This window comes from Eumetopias jubatus, unplaced genomic scaffold (assembly GCF_037043125.1).
Source record: "Eumetopias jubatus isolate StellerSeaLion01/CBP00866 unplaced genomic scaffold, mEumJub1_p1.0 scaffold_17, whole genome shotgun sequence".
In the NCBI taxonomy this organism is placed as follows: Eukaryota; Metazoa; Chordata; class Mammalia; order Carnivora; family Otariidae; genus Eumetopias; species Eumetopias jubatus.
The window spans coordinates 55,925,693-55,940,746 of NW_028274823.1; positions in this window are offsets into that span (position 1 = coordinate 55,925,693).

Consider the following 15,054-nt stretch of genomic DNA (forward strand, 5'->3'; position numbering starts at 1 on the left):
TCCCGCAGCCCCACATTATGGTGGGTGAGGTTTTCCTTTACAGATAGAGAAAATGAGGCACAGAGCTGAGTTATGACAGAACTGGCTTGGGATTTACTGCTCCAATTTGGAGGCAACTCTGTTTTCTTAAGTAGAAATGAGGAGAGGGCGCCTGGGTGGCTCAGTTGGTTAAGCGACTGCCTTCAGCTCAGGTCATGATCCTGGAGTCCGGGGATCGAGTCCCACATCCGGCTCCTTGCTCAGCAGGGAGTCTGCTTCTCCCTCTGACCCTCTGACTCTCTTCCCTCTCATTCTCTCTCTCTCTCTCAAACAAATAAATAAAATCTTAAAAAAAAAAAAAAGAAACGAGGAGAGCCTGCTGCTTTCCCTTGATTTTACCTTTGTTCAGCCTCACTAAGGCCTCCCTCTCTCTCGAATCTTTTAACACTTCCGCATTGCCTTTAGAGCAAGTTTGGCTCCTTACCTTGGTCTCACAAGCCTCTAGGGCAGCCCCTTGCTATCTCTAGATTCATCTTCCTCCCACAGCCCAGGAGGAGAAAAATCACATCTGGTTCTAATGACCTCTGAAACGCTCTTAAATTTTCCATAAGGTACAGTACGCATGGCTTTGTGTACACAACTTTGCACAGTAATATGTGTGTAGATGTGCAAAATATATAGAGCAGTGTACAGCAGACCCTAAAGGAGGGCATCAGAGTATAAGCATATAATTTACAGTATTTTCAATCACACTAAAGAGAAACAGACCCATAGACCTGGAAGTGAGACTGGCAGAGGTAACAGCAGATTTCTGTCTTCTACCCTGTGCCTCTCGAGTATGAAATCTTTGGCCTACTACTACTCTTTTTTGCTGGGGTTTTCTTTCAATGCCAGTGTAATTGACTTTGCCCTGTGCTGTGTGCAAAGTCTTTCCTCTGTGCTGTCAAGTGTCTTCCCTTCCAGCCTGCTCCTGTCTTCACACTGATCACTCTTTCCAGATGCCTTTCTAGCAGCTTCTAGCTCTGACTACAAGCTGGTCTCAAGTTCAGGGCCATTGAGGAGCCTTCTTTGAACACCCGTGGGAAGCTCCATGTTCCCCTCTTGGGGTGTAAGAGCAGGGGGTCCAGGCCAAAGCTGCCTGGGCCAGGGGTGAGTTGCTCACTTCTCACTTGACGTCATATGTTGAAATGATCCCACCCTGGGTCTGATGCCACATCCCATTGTAAACTCCTTCATGTATTTTAAAATCTTTAAACACCCACCAACATGGCTGCCACCATCACACACACACACACACACACACACACACACACACACACACACACACACACACACAAACACACCCCTCTGTATGTGTATGTTAGATACATATGGTATATGCTCAGCAAGTATTTGGCCCAGAATTGAATGGAACTAGAGCCTACATCTGACTCAGGGTCAATGTGAAATCAGTGAGAAGTCTCCCCGGCCCCCTCCCAGACAGTGGGGAGTTTGCTTCCTGTGAACTCTGATAGCATTTATTATCGTCACAGAAAGTTAAAGCTGAAAGGGGAATTTCCCTTCTTGTCAGATGAGAAGACTGAAGGGGAAGTGGCCAAGGCAGCCCAGAGTGGGAGCCAGATCCCATGGTCTGCTAGACTGCCCTGGCCCTCTCTCCCTTCACCTTATCTTCTCTACAGAGAGGCCTTCCTTGGTGGCCCCAGCCCTTTTTCTCCTCTGTGGTTTCCTTTCAAGGCACTCATTCCGGGTGGAATTATACGTGTATGGATCTGTGCAGGCGTCCAGTGCCTGTCTTTCCAACGAAAACTGCAAGCTCCAGGAGGCCGGGGGCTGTATCTGTTTCATCCGGAGCTCTAGTGCCCTGCACAAAGCCAGCCCCACCGAGTTCCCAGTACATATATATGAGCAGAAAAAATAAGGATCCATGTGGCCTGAGAACCTTCTCATATTTCCTAAGGCAGCACTGAGATGGGATAAAAAACTGGAGAGTTGACAGGCCTAGGGTGCCCCCTGCCAGGAGCTCGGGTCTTAAGGTCTAGGAGGGGAGCTGAGAGACCTAGTGAATAACGTCACTTGAGTCGGGAATGACCATCAGACTGGGTGCTGGAGGCAAGTGGCGGTGCAGAGGGCAGACTGGGGGTCTGAGACCCAGGGCAGGGAACCAGGTAGCGATTGCAAAACCTGAAAACCGCCTAAGGGCCCATGGCAGGAGCGTGGTTAAATAAACTGTAGTATGGTGGCCGTGCCACAGAGTGTTTTGTGGGTGTGCGTAGGAATGAGGTAGATTTTGGAAAGATGTCCAAGATATATTGTTCAGTAAAGAGAACACGTGACAGCACAATTTGTGTACTATCCTCTCATTCTGAAGCAAAAACACTCCCCTGCAGACACACGTTCAACTGTGTGGAGAAAACATCTAGAAGGATACTGGGAAAACTGTTCACAGATGTTATCTCTGAGGGATGATGGGGAGGGCAAGGTTTTACTTTTTCACTTTACACCTTCTGCACTGTTGGATTTTGACCATGAGCTCATAGTACTTTCACAAGAGTTTCTTGTTTTTGTGTTTTGCTGTTGTGGGACTGGGGGGCGGGGGTGGGTGTGGGTGAGTGGTGGCTTAGGGCTGGAGCAGTGGAGATGTGGTGGTAGGTCCTGTAGAGTGAGGGGACGCTGACAGGACCTAGGAAGGTGGAGGCTGGCTCTGAGAAGGCCGTGTGGCTCCAAATGGGGGGAAAAAGTGGGGATGACTGTGGAGAGGGGGCACCAAGTGGAGATGGAATGCGAGAAGCACAGTGCAGGGCACGAGGGTCTCCTTCAAGGTGACTGACCCCCACAGTGCTGGTGACCCTGGGCGGGGGACATGGAGCACAAGTCCTGGAAAGCTTGACTTTTGGGAACAAGGGCAAGAAAAGGGAGAAGGTCGACCTTTAGGACCCTATGGATTCCTTGGCCGTTTCACCATCCTTAGGGTACAAACCGTTCTGGCTGCCGTGTGGAAACAAACAGAGCGAGGAGGGGCCGGAGCCCAGGCCGGCTGGGCTGGCGGAGGTCTGCCTTCCGGGGGCGGGCGCTGTGTGGTGTGCCGCCCGGGTCCCCGCCCTCCTCCGGCTCGCTCTCGTGGGCTGACGGCCAGGCCCCGGGTGAAAGCACAGGACTTCTGGCCCCTTCCGGAGACGAAGCCCCTTCCCAGGACCAGGAGCAAAGGAAGCCAGAACAATGCTGTTCATGGAGATTGGGGGAGAGGGAGCTAAGTAGGGGCAGGAGAAGTTTCTTGGCTCAGATAAGCCAGTAAAAGCCTGGAGAAGGTCAAAGATGAGGAATGTTCTGTGATTTCTAAGACAGCAGCTCATTTATCTCATAAACACTTGCTCTCAGCCTGAGTCCAGGGGTAATACTGCCCCCATGCAAGCTGGATAAGAGCCCTCCTGGGAGGGCCTGCGTTGGAAGGCTTGTTTCTAGGTCTCCTCTGCAAAGGGCCCCCTGAAAGGAAGGAGGGAGATGTCTGCCGTGTGCCGTGAGGCACTGTCACAGGTGTCTATTTACTCTGCCCAACAACAACCTTCTAAAGGAGGTATTCTTCGACAAGCCAGAAAATGGGCTGGGAGGATGGTGCTGTGTCCCCGACCACACAGTTAGGAAGTGTTAAAACTGGGATTTGAACCTGGGTGTGTCTGTGTCCCACTTATAATTTGGTTGCTTGGAGCTTAGAACACATTTTCCCATCAAAATAATGCTGTAAGTGGTGGTTTGGTTGCCATAATGGCCTAGCTCACCCAGGGTATAGCCGGAATTAATTCTATGTTTCAGTGTGGTTGTGGATGAATCAGGCTTCTGCGGGCTAGCCTGGAAACCCACTGGAGAGGGAAAATGCCTCTGAGGGTGTGCCCAGCTGGGAACTCTTGCCCTTATGATAGCGCTTGGTTCAGGGCAGGCAGGAAATATGGTGGCTCAGAGAGCACTTGTTCATATCCAGAACTCTGCCAGCAATCCCTGGTGAGTTCTAGCTGCTCACAGAGCCTTTGTCAGGTTTGGGGTTTATAACACAGGGAGTGCTACGGAAGGATGTGCATTCTGTCTTCAGTCTCTGCACATCTGAGTCCTTTCTCTTTCTTCCTCACACTGCCTCTCCACTTCGTGTGGTCATCTTACACCTAGGATGATGGGGCCTTAGAAGCAAGATCTAGGGCTCATTTTCCCCATTCAGTCTGGTGCCTGCCTGTGAAGTAGGCAGGTGCGTGCACAGGGTCAGGAGTGATGGAGATCAAAACAGCTGCTGCTGAGAGAAGGGAGACCCCACCAGAGCTCTGAGAGTGACTTCAGGGAGATCATCCGCTCATTCATTCATTCGCTTGTTCGCTCATTCATTTGACAGACATTTGCTGTGGGTGTGCTGGATGCTGTGCCCCTTCCTTTCACGGTACTTCTGTGGCCCAAAGGATCCCGGGGGGGGACTGCCTGTGGGTCTCAGGCCCAGAATCTTAGCATTCGAAGGAATTCGTTTTTATAGATGGAGACTGCCGTCCTTCCTTAATTCAGGAAGGTCTGAGTGTCAGGCTAAATACTGAGAAGACTCAAAGCCTGAAAATGGAGGTCCAGGGAAAGAGGTGGGAAGTGATTTGCCCAGTATCTCCGTCCAGGGCCCCTGTGCCTGGACCGGGACCTGCCCCTTCCGGCCCCACCCATGGCCTCCCCACCTCAAGATGGTCCCAGCCATCTTGGAGGATTCCTCTGGTTTCCCCAGGAGTGGAGTCTGGGGCCTGGGGGAAGGCCACGGAGAAGTGGTGGGATTCCTTCCTCATGGACAAGAACAATGCCCGGGCTCTCTCCCGAGGGGCTAGCCTGCCCGTTGGGGGAGTTCAGAAGTCTTGGAAGACTTTGCTCAGTTCTTTCCTGAACCACCTGCTCTTGACATTCCAGGTCTTCGCAGGCACTATTACCTCTGTGCGAACCCCTCTTTCCCAACCTCCTTCGTCTGACTAACTCCTACTTCCCTCTGGGTTTCAGCTGAAAGATCCCTTCCTCGAGGATTTTGCTGGGCCCCCAGCCAAGGTAGGTCTCCCTGCTCTGTGCTCACCCACAGGAGGCTGGACTTGCCCCAGGATAACCAGGGACCCTTGGGATCATTCTTGCTAACTGAACGCTTTTCTTTCCACTGAACCATGGTCTCTAGGGTGGGCAGACACCACCGCTGCCTTTCCTTTGTTTGTATATTTGTTTTTAGCAATTGTATGCCGATTGTCTCAGTCCATGCTTGGTACACAGTAAGTGCTCAACGTGCAGTTGAATGACTGTGACCCGCAGCTAAAGGCAAGGCTTTCCAGCAAGTGGACTTTCATTCGGGTCATTCGACAACTGTGTGGCTAGGACCAGCACACACACAGGGTATAAAGATGGCTTGGAAAAAGAGACTTAAAATCTAGTAGAAGAGGGCGCCTGGGTGGCTCAGTTGGTTAAGCGACTGCCTTCGGCTCAGGTCATGATCCTGGAGTCCCGGGATCGAGTCCCGCATCGGGATCCCTGCTCGGCAGGGAGTCTGCTTCTCCCTCCGACCCTCTTCCCTCTCGTGCTCTCTATCTCTCATTCTCTCTCTCTCTCAAATAAATAAATAAAATCTTTAAAAAAAAATCTAGTAGAAGAATTTATAATCCAGAACCCCTTTTAAAAACCGCCAGAAAGCCCCCCAACCCCTCCCGAGTTCCCTCTCCCTCTCTGCTGGCCTGTTGGTACTTGGCTACTTGGCCTGGGGCCCAGCGTGTGCCTCTGGGTTGCAAGAGACACACAGACACAGACTGACCTGGGGTCTGGGGCCTTGTGTGGTGCTGCCCAGAGGCTCAGGGCAGCAGGTCCAGGGAGCTCATGCACAACGCAGCTCATGCACAGGCTCTGGGCAGAGCAGAGGTCAGGCTGCGGCTTCTCTGGATAGCTTTGCACCCCTGCATGAGCTTTTAGCCGTTTCAGAGAATTTATCAAGGAAGCACCTTATTCCTAAATTCATCTGGGCAGAAACGTTGAAGGCAAAGGTTCACATTCAGTTCAAGGGTTTGAAGTGATGTCTCCAAATCAGATATCCCTAAAGTGTCAGGAGGCCTGGATGCAAAAACCTTGAACGCGACCACGGTTGTTCCTACCAGTTTCCTGGAGCCTCAAGTTTGTCATCTGAATGTCCCTCACGTTTTTGTCCTGGGGAACAGGAGAGGCTAATTGGGGATGCTTTGGAAATGCAGGCTGAATGGGAAATTAAGTGCTCACAGTGGAGGACACAGTGGAAATGCCCTCCCAGGGGCCCTACAGTGCCCCCCATGCAGGTACTGGTAGCTAATGCTGAGCGTGGCCGCGGGGCAGCACTAAGACCCAGGGGCTGAGTGTGGAGCCGGCTCAGCCGGGTGAATTCACAGCCAGAACACAATGTTCTCAGTGTACCCACAGGAAACCCTGAAGAGGAGAGCTGCACATGGCCCTCTGCTGGGTGTGTTCTGGTCCCAGCCTTTGATTCTTTTTCCTAACCTCAGCCCCCACTTTCACATCCTGCAACCTGCCGAGCTGCCCGCCCCACCCTGCTGGGCTGGTCCCAGGCCCCAGGAGAGCAATCAATGCAGGAAGCCCAGGGCCTTGCTGGCCTTCACCATTTTCAAATAAGACCGTTTGCCTCTAACCTTGGTTTCCTGAATCGACCCTTTGTGATGGAAACTTTTCACAGTGCGGAAGACAGAAGCGGGGGACAAAGCTGAGTTTCTAGCTGAGGCCAGGGTCTTGGCTCTGATGCAGGGAAACAGCTGATGCCTCTGAGCCACCTCCTCCCTTCCTCCCCAAAGGCCAGACCCCACCTGGGACGGGGCGAGGGCCACCGGGGCTGCTGCCTACATCAGGAGGAACTGGGAGCTGCCCAGGGAAGCAGGGCCAAGTTCGGAGCAGAACAGTCTGTGATGTGGTTCCTCGTTTTTATTTCCACGAATGCTAGAATATGCTGTCCCGTCGGGCTATTTCTATTGAATGAAAATTGTTTAAAAAAGCAAACCTCTGCAAAACCAACAGCCCTCTGTTACATGGAAGGACAAGGTGAACTTTTCACTTCCTTCCCTGCAGCCTATCGGTTCATCTGTGGTTTGGTGTCACCCACACTGCTGGGCTATATTCAATCTCAATTTTTGCCTCCTTGTTTTGGAAGCCACAAGAGCAAGCCTCCTAAACCCATGCACCTCCTGTAGGTTGCATGAGACTTTCAAAATGTCTTGGTGAATTCCCACAACAGATTGCAAAATGGAAGCGTTCCAGCCTCCTGGCAGGTATGGAGGCCAGATGCCAGCCTCTAGACAGAGGCAGGCCCAGAGCGCGAGCGTGTTAGAAGCCAGTACCACCCAGCATATTCTGGCTAACGAGGCTGTGGGGGCTGCAGATAGGGAGCAAAGTTCTGGGTGACACGCTACGCGTCTGCCTCCTTAACAAGGGCCCTCGCCATTAAAAATAACCCCCAGTGCTTATACTGAGCTCCGGTCATAGGCCTTCTTCCACTCTGGCATTTCAGTCTTTTTCCAAGTATTGTTTCATAAGAGAGTTTTAGGGGGTCCTCACCCCAGGCCTGTAAAGATTTCACTGGGTGCCTCCCAGACTTGTCCAGCCTCAGGGATTGTCTTCTTGGAGAAGGGGCTTCCAAAAGCAGGTAATCCTGCTCCTCCTGGGGAAGGCTGCTCAAGGCTCAGAACCCCAAAACACCTGGGTTCCAGTCTTAGTTCTTTTTCTTTTCTGTTTTTTGGGGTTGGTTTTTTTTTTTTAGATTTTTAAAGTTTTTAAGTGATCTCAGCACCCAATGTGGGGCTCACACTCACAAACCCAAGATCAGGAGTTGCACGCTCCACCGACTGAACCAGCCAGGTGCCCGTAGTCTTAGCTTTTTCAATTTGTTGTGTGACCCTGTGCAAGTTGCTTTCCCACGGGAGCCTTCATTAGCCTCATTTACAAAAGGAGAAGGTCTGGTTAGATGTCACTTTACAGGTAGAATTATGTCCCTCCCCAAAATTCATATGTTGAAGTTCTAACCTCAGTACCTTAGAATGTGATCTTATTTGGAGGAGATCTTGACAGGGGTCATCGAGTTAAAATGAGGTCAGTAGGGTGGGCCCTAAACCAAAATGACTGGTGTTCTTATAAAAAGGGGAAATTTGGACACAGATACGCATAGAGGGAAGTGAGTAAAAGCACAGGGAGACGACCGTCATCTGCAAGCCAAGGTGAGAGGCCGGGAACAGATCCCTTCCCTCACGGCCTCCAGAAGGAACAAACCATGCTGACATCTTAATCTTGGACCTCTAGCTTCCACAACTGGATACGATGAAGTTTCTGTTGTTTACACCTTTCAGTTTATGGTACTCTGTTCTCGCAGATCCAGTAGGCTGTTGGCGGCAGCTGTAGCCTGAATGAATGCAGTTGCTAAGGCCCATCCATCAGCTCTTGGGCTACGGTGCTCTTTCCTGCCACCCCTTGGTGGATTCCTTGGCCCCACCTGGCCTTTCTCTTACCCTCTCCCGGTGAGTAGAAGGTGTCACGTGTGAGAGTGCTTAGCCCAGTGTCCCCCATCCAGTAATGCTCACTACATATTAACCATGATGACTACTCTCAGGGGTCTCGGTGCCCGCACACTACTTGTACCTACCCTGAGGTCCTCCTCCTTCTGAGCTCGGGGCCTCATGGTCACTGGCACTTTCAGTATGGAAACCTTTCCCATCCCCCTCAGCAGCTTTTAAATCTAAGAGTATTAAACTGGTAACTTCCAGACCCTCTGTTTTGTTTTTTTTGTTTTTTTGTTTTAAGATTTTGTTTATTTATTTGAGAGAGAGAGAGAGAGACAGCAAGAGAGAGCACAAGCAGGGGGACTGGGAGAGGGAGAAGCAGGTTCCCTGCGGAGCAGGGAGCCCGATGCGGGGCTCCATCCAAGGACCCTGGGATCATGACCTGAGCTGAAGGCAGACACTTAACAGACTGAGCCACCCAGGCACCCCTCTTGCTTATTTTCTAGCTCTCAGAATGAATACTGTCTGTTTTGAGAGATGGCAAGGGGATGATGTCCTGCTTTCTTCCTGACTCCTGAGTCCATAGGTCTCTGGAGGCCTCAGCTCCTGGTACTCCAGCTGCAAACACAGGCTGGCTGGGAGAGTCTGATTTGCCTTTTCATTATCAGGAGTGCTTTCAAAAAACATTGTAAGCTTGAATGTTGAAATGGGATCACAGAATGATCCTTGAGTCTTCTGTTGGCAGACACTGGTCCAGGATAGCAAAGTCTCAGGTTGTCTTTCAGGGAGTATGTGTAGAGAGCCATGTTGCGCCGACTCCATAGAATATTCCAGAGTCACTATATTTTGGAGACTCTGCAGAAAGTTCAGTGGGTAGAATCCGACTTCAACAGGCCCTAAACATAACCTTTGGGTTTGCTACACAAATGAAATGCCTGTGCTTCTGTGGTTTACCTTCAAATATATGCCTGGAGATTTCTGAGAATCAGGAGTGGGAAGCGATGGGAAGAGGGTGTGTGAGTTTACTTCAGGCTTTCAGGGTCAAGGAAAGCAGGAGGAGGAAACATTTGGGGGGAAAACATCTCTCCACAATGTCCATATACTTTAAATTTGATCACTTCAGGCTGCTGCTTATTCTGGCTTTTGGCTCAGAGCCCAGAAGGGAGGCTCCTTGAATAATTCTCACTGAGCTTAGGACATCTGCCTTTCCCGACAAGTAAGTAAATACAAATCTGAAAATGCTTAGTTTCTAGACAGAGCAAAAATACCATTCCCCACCTAGTGGCCTGCAAAGATCCCATCTGATGCATTATACCAGCTCATTTAACCCTTCCAGGACCAAGGAGCCTGCTTTCTAAGTTATTTATTCTGAAAGCCAGGATTCTTGGCCTCTTTCTTAAGTGCACCCTTGCTGTGTTAGAGAAACGCTCTTTTGATGGACAATGGAGCACGGCAAACGAGGCTCCAAACAATCTGGTCCTTGCTTCCTTCTCCTGAGAGATCTCACCACTCCCCTGTTTACAGCCTTTCCTCCAGCCACACCAAATGACTAGGAGCTCCACCAGTGCGGTGGGTGATTTCACGCTGCCCTGCCTTTGCACACGCTGTTCCCTGTACTTGGAATGCTTTTATTTGGCGTCTTCCCCACTTTGCTCAGCTAACTCCAGCTCACCAGTCATGCTCAGGCACAGGCTTACCTTCTCTAGGAAAATCTCCTTGTCATTCCCTCTCCAAGCCCTCTTGGCTTCCACAGTACCCCAAAGGGACCGGAGTCACGGGGTTATGGCACCGTACGTATCCCATATATCTATTCGCTTGTCAGTTTTTCCTATTGGTCCAAGTGGTTCCCAAACCCGAACGCAGAAGAGTCACATGGAACCCCCAACCTTAGACCTTTCAGACCCCAGGAATGAGGCCAGGGAGCCTGCATTTTTATTATGCTTGATTCTGGGGCACCGCCGAGTTTAGGACTATTGCCCTGTCTTTGTATTTCTTTTTTCCTATATATATTACCAAAGACACAGTAGGCCCTCAGTAAATGTTTGACCCTTCTAGTTTCTCTCTGGTAACCTCTTTTTGATTTTACTTCCTTTCCTTGCTAGCCCTAGACTGACAATTTGCTTACCCTCTTGCCCTTACCATGCAAAACGATAACCACTAATTCTTCATTTTTTCCATTTCTACCGCGGGGCTGCTACGGGCTGCTCGTACACTTCCCCAAAGATTGGTGCCATTGCAAATTCAGGGACTCTAACTGCCGCTGGCCCTGGTCAGCTCTCTCCCGTTCTTTTTTTTTTCTGGTTTTTGTTTGTTTGTTTGTTTGTTTGTTTTAAGATTTTATTTACTTGATAGAGAAAGACACAGCAAGAGAGGGAACACAAGCAGGGGGAGTGGGAGGGGGAGAAGCAGGCTCCCCGCAGAGCAGGGAGCCCGATGCGGGGCTCGATCCCAGGAGCCTGGGATCATGACCTGAGCCGAAAGCAGACGCTTAACGACTGAGCCACCCAGGCGCCCCTCTCCCGTTCTTTACAGGGACTATTCCCAACCCCACTGTTCCCACTTCTTCCCGCCCCTTAGCACAGGCAGTAGACCAACTCACCTCCTCCTCCACAGAGAAAATAGAAGCCATCTGATGACAACTCCCTCAGCTTCCTGCCACCTCACCTACGTATTTAACCCACATCAGCACTATCCTTTTCACCTGCCCTCCCTCCAAGAGTAATCACTCCAACTGGGCTCTGGATCCCATCCCCTCCCACTTCCCCAGGGACCTTATACCCTCAATTAACCCCTCTTTCTCTTTGACCTCTCCCACTGGAAAAGAAAAAACAAATGTCTTGCCTGTGTGTCTTCCTTTAACTGTCACCCTCTCTGTCCTTCATTTTGTCTCCCTTTCCCCTTGAACTTCTTCTTCTTCCCTTTTTTTAGTGTTTATTTATTTATTTGAAGGGGGGAAGGGAAGAGGGAGAGAATCTCCAGCAGACTCCCCGCCGAGCGCGGAGCCCCACATGGGGCTCAACATGGGGCTTGACATGAGGCTCAGTTTCATGACCCTGAGATCACTACCTGAGCCGAAATCAAGAGTCAGAGCCTTAACCAGCTGAGCCACGCAGGCGCCCCCTGTTGAACTTCTTAAAAGTGTTGCTTAGATGTGGCCCTATGTTTTCCCCTTCTGCTCACTCTCCCACCCACAGCTGTCTGGCTTGGCCTCCACTGTACCACACTGCTCTTGAGACAAAGTCACCAATGATCTTCTTGGTAAAATCCATCCCTTATATCACTTAATTGCTTGGCTACACCAATATTGCTATTTGCAGTCTCCTCAGAATGTCCCCTCCCCTCGGTTTCCATGATGCCACACTCTTGGCTTTCTGTCTCTCTCTGGTGACTTCCTGCCGGGTGCTTTCCTGGGTTTCTGTTCTGCTGTCTGTCCCTTATGTGTAAGGGTTCCTCAGGGATCTCTCCTTGGTCCGATTCTCTTCTTGCTCCATGGGCTCTCTTCCTGGGCGATTCCATCCACCATCCCCACCTTTGGTTTCATAAATACCTCTAGGCTGGTCAGTCTCAAATCTAACTCCAACCCAGCTCACTCTCCCACACTGTCGACCCATAGTCACCTGCCTATTGGACATCTTGAATCTGCTCTTCTTTCCATACCCTTATCTCAGTAAATAGTAACCCCTGATCCCCCAGCCACCCACACAAGAAACCTGTGTGTCCTCTTGGAGTTCTCCAAGTTTGACCAGTCACCAAGTCCTATATAGGATACTTCTTTTTTTTTTTTTTAAAGATTTTATTTATTTATTTGAGAGAGAGAGAATGAGAGAGAGCGCACGAGAGGGAAGAGGGTCAGAGGGAGAAGCAGACTCCCCACTGAGCAGGGAGCCCGATGCGGGACTCCATCCCGGGACTCCAGGATCATGACCTGAGCCGAAGGCAGTCGCTTAACCAACTGAGCCACCCAGGCGCCCATAGGATACTTCTTGAGTAACTCTCAAACCAAATCTACCCTTCCATCTCCCGTCTTCAATAGGTTGCAGTCATCTCATCTGGATCTCCACAACAGCTTCCTAAAGGATCTGGATCTTACCTCCAATGATGTGCCACCATTCCCTCCAACTAAACTTCTGAAGTGAAACTAGATCTTGTCATTCAAACCCTGTAAGGATTCCCCAGTGTCCTCTGCTTGAAGTTCAAATTCCTTAGCAAAGTCCATCTGGTCCGATACACTATGAACCAACCGTAACAGACACCTGCAGCCCCTTAACAGCATGATGCCTTTCCCGCTCCTTGGGCCTTTGCATATTTTATTCCCTCCACCCAGAACATCCTTCCTTCCCATCCCACTGACTTGTTCTTCAGGTCTCAGTCTAAAAACATCATCCTGGGAAATCTCTGACACCTTGCTCAGCTGGATTAGCTCTCTTTGATTTTATAACGTCTCATGCTTTCCCCTATCAGGCAAGTTTTACACTTAAAATCAGTCTTCTGTCTCTCTTAATGTATTTATAACCTCAAGGTTGGTAATTGTGTCTTGTTTGACATCCTCAGCAAGTAGCAGATGCTAGACCTATAGTAAGTGCTCAATAAATGTGTGTTGAATAATAAAAGACATTTGGAAAGGAACATCCCCTCTGCTACTGCTGGTAATAAATTGTATGTTGTTTCATTACTTGTCTTGAAGAGCTTGTATTATAAAAACGAAATAAGCTGATTCTGGAAAATAAGTCCTTTATGGAAACTTGACAGACTGGAGAAATTAAAGTATCTGGAGACATGGAGGCCAGCTCATGGTGGTACTACTACCGGGCCCATGTGCAGGACAGGAGCCCATGAGGAGGACAGGGAGGCACCAGCCTCCTTTACCTTGGCTCCTCACAGGGATGGGATCATGTGAGACATGGCTGCTTTGGCATACAGTCTCCATTTCCCACAGCTTCCACCTGTCAGTGTAGCATTATAGAGAGCTGTGGGCTGAGATCTGGGCTCTGCCCACTACTTCATCTCAATAACCTTAGGCATTACTCCACTATGGATAGTGCCAAAAGCTACTGTAGCTTCTACATCAGGGCAGACATACAGCATATTCATGCATTCATTCATTCATTCAATACCTGTAATGCAGCTACTACATGCCAGGTAGTATTCTAGGTACTGAGTATATAGCAGTGAATGAGCCAGACAAGATCTCAACATCCCAGCTGTAAACCAGGGGGATGAACTAGATGGTCTTCAAAGTCTCTTTCAGCTCCTAAAATTCCGAGACTCCCTCCCTGACCATATGCAAACAAACAAGGCAGGCTGGTGGCAAAGTATCATGCTCCTGCCTTCCTTCCCCCATTCTTCACCCATGGTGCCATCTCCATCCCAAAGTCAGCTGTGGCAAACAGGAAAAGATCTGGTATCGTTTGCACTCTGCCCGCAACCCAAGATTCGACTTTCTGAAGTATGTTATTTAAGCCTTTTCTCTCTTTTGTGGAAAGGATTGTCATGGTTGGAACTTCTGGCAATTACAAGACCTGGCAAGATATTTTAGGCACAATTAGATGCTTTGGCAAAAGGACAGGGAGAGGTAGGATGGCCTCCTCCTTCAAGTGTGGTATCTCTTGGGTTTGCCTGAAAGGGTGCCACATCCTTGGCAGGTTCCTCCTCTTTCTTCTGGATGATAGACCTCTCTTGCTCCTATCTCTTTTCTTCTAGTTCTGACTTGGCCTTAAGGTCCAAAGTTTCTAACCCCTTAGTACCTGGTGTTGTGACTGGAAGCAAGGGATTGAAGCACTCCCAACCGTGTGGGGAAAAGGAGGCCATAGTCTGCAAATAAATGGACAGAGCAAAGAGAAGTCCTTCGGTGAGGAACTTGATTAATCGAGTTCCACAACACGGTCGTTAGTATCAGGTATGGGATGGCACTAATAACACATTTAAGCAGATCAGTGAAAAGTCAGGACTATCATGCTGATCCTGGGTAATGTGAAGTTAAAAAGTAAAATTTTTGTTCAGCAACGTAAGAGTAAAAAAACCAAGTTTAAGTTTACGATTTATATCTCATAACCATGAGATAAGACACTTATATGGAATTATGTATGAGACTGACTTGAATCACTTTATTTTTTTTTAAGGCAGCACCTTTTTTTTTAAGAAGATATTTATTTATTTGAGAGAGAGAATGAGAGAGAGAGAGAGCACATGGGGGGGTGGTCAGAGGGAGAAGCAGACTCCCTGCTGAGCAGGGAGCCCGATGCGGGACTCCATCCCGGGACTCCAGGATCATGACCTGAGCCGAAGGCAGTCGCTTAACCAACTGAGCCACCCAGGCGCCCCTTGAATCACTTTATTAACAGCAAATTCTGTCTTCAGATTTGCTAGTATCCGATGAGCTAGAAGCCACAGAGACAAAGATTTGAAAGGCTAGCTCCCTTGCTTATTAACTCTAATTTTAGTTAATAATCATGGTACCTCACCTTCCGGTGCCTCTTTCCTCAACTGTAAGATAATACTCGCCTCATTTATCTCACAGGGTTGATGTGAGAATCAACACACAACATATGTGAAAATGCTTTGAGAACAGCAA